Source organism: Oncorhynchus keta, unplaced genomic scaffold, assembly GCF_023373465.1.
Source record: "Oncorhynchus keta strain PuntledgeMale-10-30-2019 unplaced genomic scaffold, Oket_V2 Un_contig_23938_pilon_pilon, whole genome shotgun sequence".
Taxonomy (NCBI): domain Eukaryota; kingdom Metazoa; phylum Chordata; class Actinopteri; order Salmoniformes; family Salmonidae; genus Oncorhynchus; species Oncorhynchus keta.
Window position 1 is genome coordinate 11,078 of NW_026283641.1, and position 9,226 is coordinate 20,303.

The 9,226-nt window shown below is 41.9% G+C and overlaps 1 long non-coding RNA gene and 1 pseudogene across 1 annotated transcript; one reads left to right on the top strand and one right to left on the bottom strand.

Annotated features, from left to right (window-relative positions):
- Window positions 1-3,354: 3,354 nt before the first annotated feature.
- On the bottom strand, window positions 3,355-4,126 carry LOC127921898 (uncharacterized). Its single transcript, XR_008109957.1, has 3 exons — window positions 4,040-4,126; window positions 3,828-3,998; window positions 3,355-3,426 (listed from the first exon to the last, which is right to left on the bottom strand). It is a non-coding gene; the product is annotated as an uncharacterized LOC127921898 (long non-coding RNA).
- A 1,655-nt stretch (window positions 4,127-5,781) lies between these two features.
- LOC127921899 (GTPase IMAP family member 7-like) lies at window positions 5,782-8,418 on the top strand (annotated as a pseudogene).
- Window positions 8,419-9,226: the final 808 nt, after the last annotated feature.

A 9,226-nucleotide genomic window follows, 5' to 3' on the forward strand; every position in this document is an offset into this window, starting at 1 on the left:
CACACACACACACACACACACACACACACACACACACACACACACACACACACACACACACACACACACACACACACACACACACACACACACACACACACACACGTTTCCTGGAAACGTCTCTGTTCTGGTAAAACAGCAGCAGAGGGTGTAGTCATTAGTTTGAAGCCAACAGAAGAGTTGGATCTGAGATCATTCTTTGTCTTCTCCTCCAACTAACCAGAGTTTCATTGAGGACTGGAGCTGATGAACTACAGAACAGCTTTTCTAAGAACATCCAGGAAGAAGAGAAGAAAGACGGTAAGAACTTTTATTCACAAATGTATTTTACAAATGAACACATTTCCAGCAGCAACACCATAAAGATGTCATAGCATCGCCATGGAAACAATAACAAAGGGACTTTTACAAACAACTTTTACTGTAAAGAAAATAAAAGATGAGACAACTTGTCGTTCCCATGTCTGTCCTTACTGAGATGAAATGACTAGACCACAATATGGCATTAATGATACAACTTCCCTATATCACCGATTCAAAAATATATATATTTTAATCATAAATTACACACAAGGTCGAACCGAAACACTTTTAACCTGACCCCTCTGAGTACGTGTCACATTGGGCACCTGGGGAGCAGTTGTTGTGGTGGGGTTAACTGCCTTGCTTCACCTTGTCGGCTCGGGGATTAGGACTACACTCTAAGAAATAAGGGTTCCATAAGGTTTTTTGGTTGTCCACGTAGCAGAACCCTTTTGGTTCCAGATAGAACCCTTTTGGGTTCCATACAGAACCATATGTGGAAAGGGTTCTACCTGAAACCTAAAATAGTTCTTCAAAGGGTTCTCCTATGGGGACAGCCTAAGAACCCTTTAAGGTTCTAGATTGCACCTTTCTTTCTAAGAGTGTATCAAACTTCAGGTTACTGTTCCAACACTCTAACCACCAGGCTACCTGCCACCCTGTAGTTGTTGTATTAACATAAGGGAAGCAGGTCTCAGTGGTCCAGTCCCAACACTCTAACCACCAGGCTACCTGCCACCCTGTAGTTGTTGTATTAACATAAGGGAAGCAGGTCTCAGTGGTCCAGTCCCAACACTCTAACCACCAGGCTACCTGCCACCCTGTAGTTGTTGTATTAACATAAGGGAAGCAGGTCTCAGTGGTCCAGTCCCAACACTCTAACCACCAGGCTACCTGCCGTCCTGTAGTTGTTGTATTAACATAAGGGAAGCAGGTCTCAGTGGTCCAGTTCCAACACTCTAACCACCAGGCTACCTGCCGTCCTGTAGTTGTTGTATTAACATAAGGGAAGCAGGTCTCAGTGGTCCAGTTCCAACACTCTAACCACCAGGCTACCTGCCGTCCTGTAGTTGTTGTATTAACATAAGGGAAGCAGGTCTCAGTGGTCCAGTCCCAACACTCTAACCACCAGGCTACCTGCCACCCTGTAGTTGTTGTATTAACATAAGGGAAGCAGGTCTCAGTGGTCCAGTCCCAACACTCTAACCACCAGGCTACCTGCCGTCCTGTAGTTGTTGTATTAACATAAGGGAAGCAGGTCTCAGTGGTCCAGTCCCAACACTCTAACCACCAGGCTACCTGCCGTCCTGTAGTTGTTGTATTAACATAAGGGAAGCAGGTCTCAGTGGTCCAGTCCCAACACTCTAACCACCAGGCTACCTGCCACCCTGTAGTTGTTGTATTAACATAAGGGAAGCAGGTCTCAGTGGTCCAGTCCCAACACTCTAACCACCAGGCTACCTGCCGTCCTGTAGTTGTTGTATTAACATAAGGGAAGCAGGTCTCAGTGGTCCAGTCAGACAGTATTTACTAAATGGCAGCTGATCCAGTTCCAGCTGTTGCAGGTATGAGGGCATTTACAAAACATGTTTTATCTGGCATTGATGACAGTCGTAATAAGCAGAAATAAATCCCAGCACTTTTTCCAAGTTGACTGTTCTACTATAAGATCATTATGGGATTAAGTTTCCATTTGAGCTGTCCTCATGGTACCAGTAGAGAGAGATGAGGGAGGCAGCTGTCCTCATGGTACCAGTAGAGAGATGAGGGAGGCAGCTGTCCTCATGGTACCAGTAGAGAGAGATGAGGGAGGCAGCTGTCCTCATGGTACCAGTAGAGAGAGATGAGGGAGACAGCTATCCTCATGGTACCAGTAGAGAGAGATGAGGGAGACAGATGTCGTCATGGTTTCAGTAGAGAGAGATGAGGGAGACAGCTGTCCTCATGGTACCAGTAGAGAATGATGAGGGAGACAGCTGTCCTCATGGTACCAGTAGAGAATGATGAGGGAGACAGCTGTCCTCATGGTACCAGTAGAGAGATGAGGGAGGCAGTTGTCCTCATGGTACCAGTAGAGAATGATGAGGGAGACAGCTGTCCTCATGGTACCAGTAGAGAGAGATTAGGGAGGCAGTTGTCCTCATGGTACCAGTAGAGAGAGATGAGGGAGGCAGCTGTCCTCATGGTACCAGTAGAGAGAGATGAGGGAGACAGCTGTCCTCATGGTACCAGTAGAGAGAGATGAGGGAGGCAGCTGTCCTCATGGTACCAGTAGAGAGAGATGAGGGAGGCAGCTGTCCTCATGGTACCAGTAGAGAGAGATGAGGGAGGCAGCTGTCCTCATGGTACCAGTAGAGAGAGATGAGGGGAGACAGCTGTCCTCATGGTACCAGTAGAGAGAGATGAGGGAGGCAGCTGTCCTCATGGTACCAGTAGAGAGATATTTTTAATTGTACCATTTCTATTTGTAAATCGACCAATGAAATCAAACCACAACTGTCCAAATCAAACCACAACCATCCATCCTCTCTTCCATGAACCATCCATAGACACCTGTGTGTGTTCTTTCAAACTATATAAACCTTATAAACTAGGTGGGAGGCCCTGAATGCTGATTGGTGGTATCAGTAAAACATGAGGTATGATTCCAAAAATATTTGTTCTGGACTAATTACATTGATAAGATGATAATAGGCGCGATTCGTCCCAAAGAGGTTCCTACCTTAGACATGAGTTCTGTCATTTCTTGATATCTTCTTTTGGTGACTTGTGTATTGGCATTGTGTTTTCGTGACATTTTACTGCACTGTCAAACCAGAAACATACATTTTTTTGTACAATGACATCCATCGGGAATGTGTGTTCAGTTATACTATATAGCAACTCAATTATAGTTACTATTATTGTATTTTTGGGGAATGCTTTTTTATAGGTATGGTATCTCAGTATCTCATAAAACATAGGGCTGAGTGTCTACAGCAGGGCAGTCCAACCCTCTTTCTGAGATCTACTGTCCTGTTGGTAACCCAGTTCAACCCTCTTCCTGGAGATCTACTGTCCTGTTGGTTTCCAGTTCAACCCTCTTCCTGGAGATCTACTGTCCTGTTGGTTTCCAGTCCAACCCTCTTCCTGGAGATCTACTGTCCTGTTGGTTTCCAGTCCAACCCTCTTCCTGGAGATCTACTGTCCTGTTGGTTTCAGCCAACCCTCTTCCTGGAGATCTACTGTCCTTTGGTTTACAGTCCAACCCTCTTCCTGGAGATGTACTGTCCTGTTGGTTTCCAGTTCAACCCTCTTCCTGGAGATCTACTGTCCTGTTGGTTTCCAGTTCAACCCTCTTCCTAGAGATATACTGTCCTGTTGGTTTCCAGTCCATTCCCTCTTCCTGAGATCTCTGTTGGTTTCCAGTCCAACTGTCCTGTTGGTTTCCAGTCCAACCCTCTTCCTGGAGATCTACTGTCCTGTTGGTTTCCAGTCCAACCCTCTTCCTGGAGATCTACTGTCCTGTTGGTTTCCAGTCCAACCTCTTCCTGGAGATCTACTGTCCTGTTGGTTTCCAGTCCAACCCTCTTCCTGGAGATCTACTGTCCTGTTGGTTTCCAGTCCAACCCTCTTCCTGGAGATCTACTGTCCTGTTGGTTTCCAGTCCAACCCTCTTCCTGGAGATCTACTGTCCTGTTGGTTTCCAGTCCAACCTCTTCCTGAGATCTACTGTCCTGTTGGTTTCCAGTCCAACCCTCTTCCTGGAGATCTACTGTCCTGTTGGTTTCCAGTCCAACCCTCTTCCTGGAGATCTACTGTCCTGTTGGTTTCCAGTCCAACCTCTTCCTGGAGATCTACTGTCCTGTTGGTTTCCAGTCCAACCCTCTTCCTGGAGATCTACTGTCCTGTTGGTTTACAGTCCAACCCTCTTCCTGGAGATCTACTGTCCTGTTGGTTTACAGTTCAACCCTCTTCCTGGAGATCTACTGTCCTGTTGGTTTCAGTCCAACCTCTTCCTGAAGATCTACTGTCCTGTTGGTTTCCAGTCCAACCCTCTTCCTGGAGATCTACTGTCTTGTTGGTTTCCAGTCCAACCCTCTTCCTGGAGATCTACTGTCCTGTCGGTTTCCAGTTCAACCCTCTTCCTGAGATCTACTGTCCTGTCGGTTTCCAGTTTCATCCTCTTCCTGTAGATCTACTGTCCTGTTGGTTTCCAGTTCAAACCTCTTCCTGGAGATGCTGAATTAGGGTTGGACTGAAAACCTACAGGGCAGTAGATCTCCAGGAAGAGGGTTGGGCTGCCCTGGTCTACAGGGTTTCCCTCTTTCCTTGTACTTGATTGATGAAGTAAAGTCCTTAATTAGTAAGGAACTGTCCTCATCTGGTTGTCTAGGTCTTAATTGAAAGGAAAAACCAAAACCCTGCAGACATTAGGCCTCCATGAGTTTTACGCCCTGGTTTACATTGTTTGACAGTGAAATAGCTGAGAAGAAATTCTAATTTAGTTTGTGGACTTTGTTATTTGTAATGAGATCATCATCTAATTCCATGTTTTTGATTGGTCACTGTAACAGATATGGGACAAAGAAGAGGAGGGACTCTGAAGATTCTGTTACTGTTGACACTCTGTCTGCAAGCCTTCACTGTTCAATGCCAAGGTACACACACACACACACACACACACACACACACACACACACACACACACACACACACACACACACACACACACACACACACACAGCAGGGGGCAGGTGCTCAAAATATTAAAAATAGGGCAAAATCTAGAAAATACCAAATGCCTCTGTAGAGTAAATTTTTAAATAGGCCTATTTATGTATACAACACACTCATCATTACAAACTAGTTCAGCGCCTCATAAAGACATGATTGACATGGGGAAAAGAAGGGGGGTTATCAGCTGATCATTGATGTTGATGATTGATGTTCATCTGCTAGTTAACTTTATTCATTTTACTGATTGTAATTTACCTTAGTTTTTTCTTATCCTCTCTGCTCCTATCAGCCAACCAGACTGAAGTATTTTCTTCCTGTCTCTCTCTCTCAGCCAACCAGACTGAAGTATTTTCTCTCTCTCTCTCTCTCTCTCTCCCAACCAGACTCTATTTTCTTCTCTCTCTCTCTCTCTCTCTCTCAGCCAACCAGACTGAAGTATTTTCTTTCTCTCTCTCTCTCTCTCTCTCTCTCTCTCTCTCTCTCTCTCTCTCTCTCTCTCTCTCTCTCTCTCTCTCTCTCTCTCTCAGCCAACCAGACTGAAGTATTTTCTTCCTCTCTCTCTCTCTCTCTCTCTCTCTCTCTCTCAGCCAACCAGACTGAAGTATTTTCTTCCTCTCTCTCTCTCTCTCTCTCTCTCTCTCTCTCTCTCTCTCTCTCTCTCTCTCTCTCTCTCTCAGCCAACCAGACTGAAGTATTTTCCTTCCTCTCTCTCTCTCTCTCTCTCTCTCTGCTCCAATCAGCCAATCAGACTGAATATGGATGATGTAGGCTAAATCAAGTATTATCAAGTGTTAAATAAGTGTTAAGGTCTTTCAAGCTGGGCGTCTCCTTACAGGCCAGACTGGGAAACAGGCTCAACCAACGGATGGGGTGGGGGTGATGAACTGGACGACAACTTGCTAGCAGTGGGTTCTGAACAAGTGTAACAAATAATATTATGGGGGAAATTATACCACCACCCAACAGGGTGCTTTAGAGACAGGAAGGACAATGGGGCTTGTACTCTGCACGGTTAGAGCCTGACACACACATTTCATTAGGTTTTCATCAAGACAATCACTATCAACTCAAGCACTTCTTGTCTGTTTTCACAGATTCAGGGCATCCTCTGACCTGAGGATAGTTCTGGTGGGGAAGACTGGATCAGGGAAGAGTTCAACAGGAAACACCATCCTGAGGAGGGAGGGGTTTAAAGTAGACTTCTCCCCTGAGTCTGTCACTGTTCACTGTGAGAAACAGAGTGGGGTGGTGGATGGGAGGAAGATTGATGTCATCGACACCCGGGGCTCTATGACACAACAATGTCTAAAGAAGAGATGAAAAGTGAGATAGAAAAGGCCATCTACATGTCAGTCCCAGGACCTCACGCCTTCCTGCTGGTGATCAGACTGGGGAGGTTCACAGAGGAGGAGAGGAACACTGTGAAGTGGATCCAGGAGAACTTTGGAGAAGAAGCATCAAAGTACATCATCATTCTGTTCACCGGAGGAGACCAGCTGGAGGGCAAATCAATGGTGGACTTTCTGAGTGAGAGTGAGGAGCTTATGAAACTCATCAAGGTCTTTAAGGGCAGAAATCATGTCTTCAATAATAAAAGAAGAATGACAACACTCAGGTCCCAGAGCTGCTGAAGAAGATAGATGAGATGGTGATGAAGAATGGAGGACAACACTACACCAATGAGATGTACCAGGAGGCCCAGAGGAAGATCGAAGAGGAGGAGGAGAGGAAGAGACAGGAGAAGAAGGAGAGAGAGGAGGAGGCGAAGAAGAAACAAGAGGAGGAGATCAGAAAACGAGAAGAGAAGGCGAGAGAGGAGGAGAGGAAGAGACAGGAGGAGAAGAAGAAACAAGAGGAGGAGATCAGAAAACGGGTAGAGAAGGTGAGAGAGGAGGAGAGGAAGAGACAGGAGGAGGAGAAGAGAAAGGAGGATAAGAAGAAACATGAGGAGGAGATCAGAAAACAGGTAGCAAAGGCGAGAGAGGAGGAGAGGAAGAGACAGCAGAGGACGAGGAAGTCGTCGTCAAATGGCTTATTGGGAATGTTAGCAACTGTTTTCACAGCGGTGGTAGCAGGACCATTAGCAATTCCAGTTGGAGCTGCTGTATTTGCAAATGAATTAGCTGAACATTTAGACGATTCCGATTAAATGAGGAAGAGGTGGCAGTGTGAAGTACCACTCTCTTCCTCATCTTAATGTCAAGTAGTAGCAGTAGATTATATTAATACTGTATAATGACAACCATCATTGTTTGTAGCAGTAGAATATATTAATACTGTACAATGACAACCATCATTGTTTGTAGCAGTAGAATATATTAATACTGTACAATGACAACCATCATTGTTTGTAGCAGTAGAATATATTAATACTGTACAATGACAACCATCATTGTTTGTAGCAGTAGAATATATTAATACTGTATAATGACAACCATCATTGTTTGTAGCAGTAGAATATATTAATACTGTATAATGACAACCATCATTGTTTGTAGCAGTAGAATATATTAATACTGTATAATGACAACCATCATTGTTTGTAGCAGTAGAATATATTGATACTGTACAATGACAACCATCATTGTTTGTAGAAGTAGAATATATTAATACTGTATAATGACAACCATCATTGTTTGTAGCAGTAGAATATATTAATACTGTATAATGACAACCATCATTGTTTGTAGCAGTAGATTATATTAATACTGTACAATGACAACCATCATTGTTTGTAGCAGTAGAATATATTAATACTGTATAATGACAACCATCATTGTTTGTAGCAGTAGAATATATTAATACTGTATAATGACAACCATCATTGTTTGTAGAAGTAGAATATATTAATACTGTACAATGACAACCATCATTGTTTGTAGCAGTAGAATATATTGATACTGTATAATGACAACCATCATTGTTTGTAGCAGTAGATTATATTAATACTGTATACTGACAACCATCATTGTTTGTAGCAGTAGAATATATTAATACTGTATAATGACAACCATCATTGTTTGTAGCAGTAGAATATATTAATACTGTATAATGACAACCATCATTGTTTGTAGCAGTAGAATATATTGATACTGTATAATGACAACCATCATTGTTTGTAGCAGTAGAATATATTGATACTGTATAATGACAACCATCATTGTTTGTAGCAGTAGATTATATTAATACTGTACAATGACAACCATCATTGTTTGTAGCAGTAGAATATATTGATACTGTATAATGACAACCATCATTGTTTGTAGCAGTAGATATATTAATACTGTACAATGACAACCATCATTGTTTGTAGCAGTAGAATATATTAATACTGTATAATGACAACCATCATTGTTTGTAGCAGTAGAATATATTAATACTGTATAATGACAACCATCATTGTTTGTAGTAGAATATATTAATACTGTATAATGACAACCATCATTGTTTGTAGAAGTAGAATATATTAATACTGTATAATGACAACCATCATTGTTTGTAGAAGTAGAATATATTAATACTGTATAATGACATCCATCATTGTTTGTAGCAGTAGAATATATTAATACTGTATAATGACAACCATCATTGTTTGTAGCAGTAGAATATATTAATACTGTATAATGACAACCATCATTGTTTGTAGAAGTAGAATATATTAATACTGTATAATGACAACCATCATTGTTTGTAGAAGTAGAATATATTAATACTGTATAATGACAACCATCATTGTTTGTAGAAGTAGAATATATTAATACTGTATAATGACATCCATCATTGTTTGTAGAAGTAGAATATATTAATACTGTATAATGACAACCATCATTGTTTGTAGCAGTAGATTATATTAATACTGTATAATGACAACCATCATTGTTTGTGGCAGTAGATTATATTAATACTGTATAATGACAACCATCATTGTTTGTAGAAGTAGAATATATTAATACTGTATAATGACAACCATTATTGTTTGATTGTTCATCACTTTCTAATATGATCAGTTATTTAACATGTTTATTATTCAGAGGCTCAAGGATAATAACATACTGTAGGATAACATTTTATAACTCAACAAAAACAAACAGACAGAAAACATCTGAAATCATGTTTCATTAACTCAGAGATAATAAGTTACAAAGGGTAAAGACATTCTAGGTTTCTGGTACAGTAAATCTACAGTATTGATGTATCTACCCTC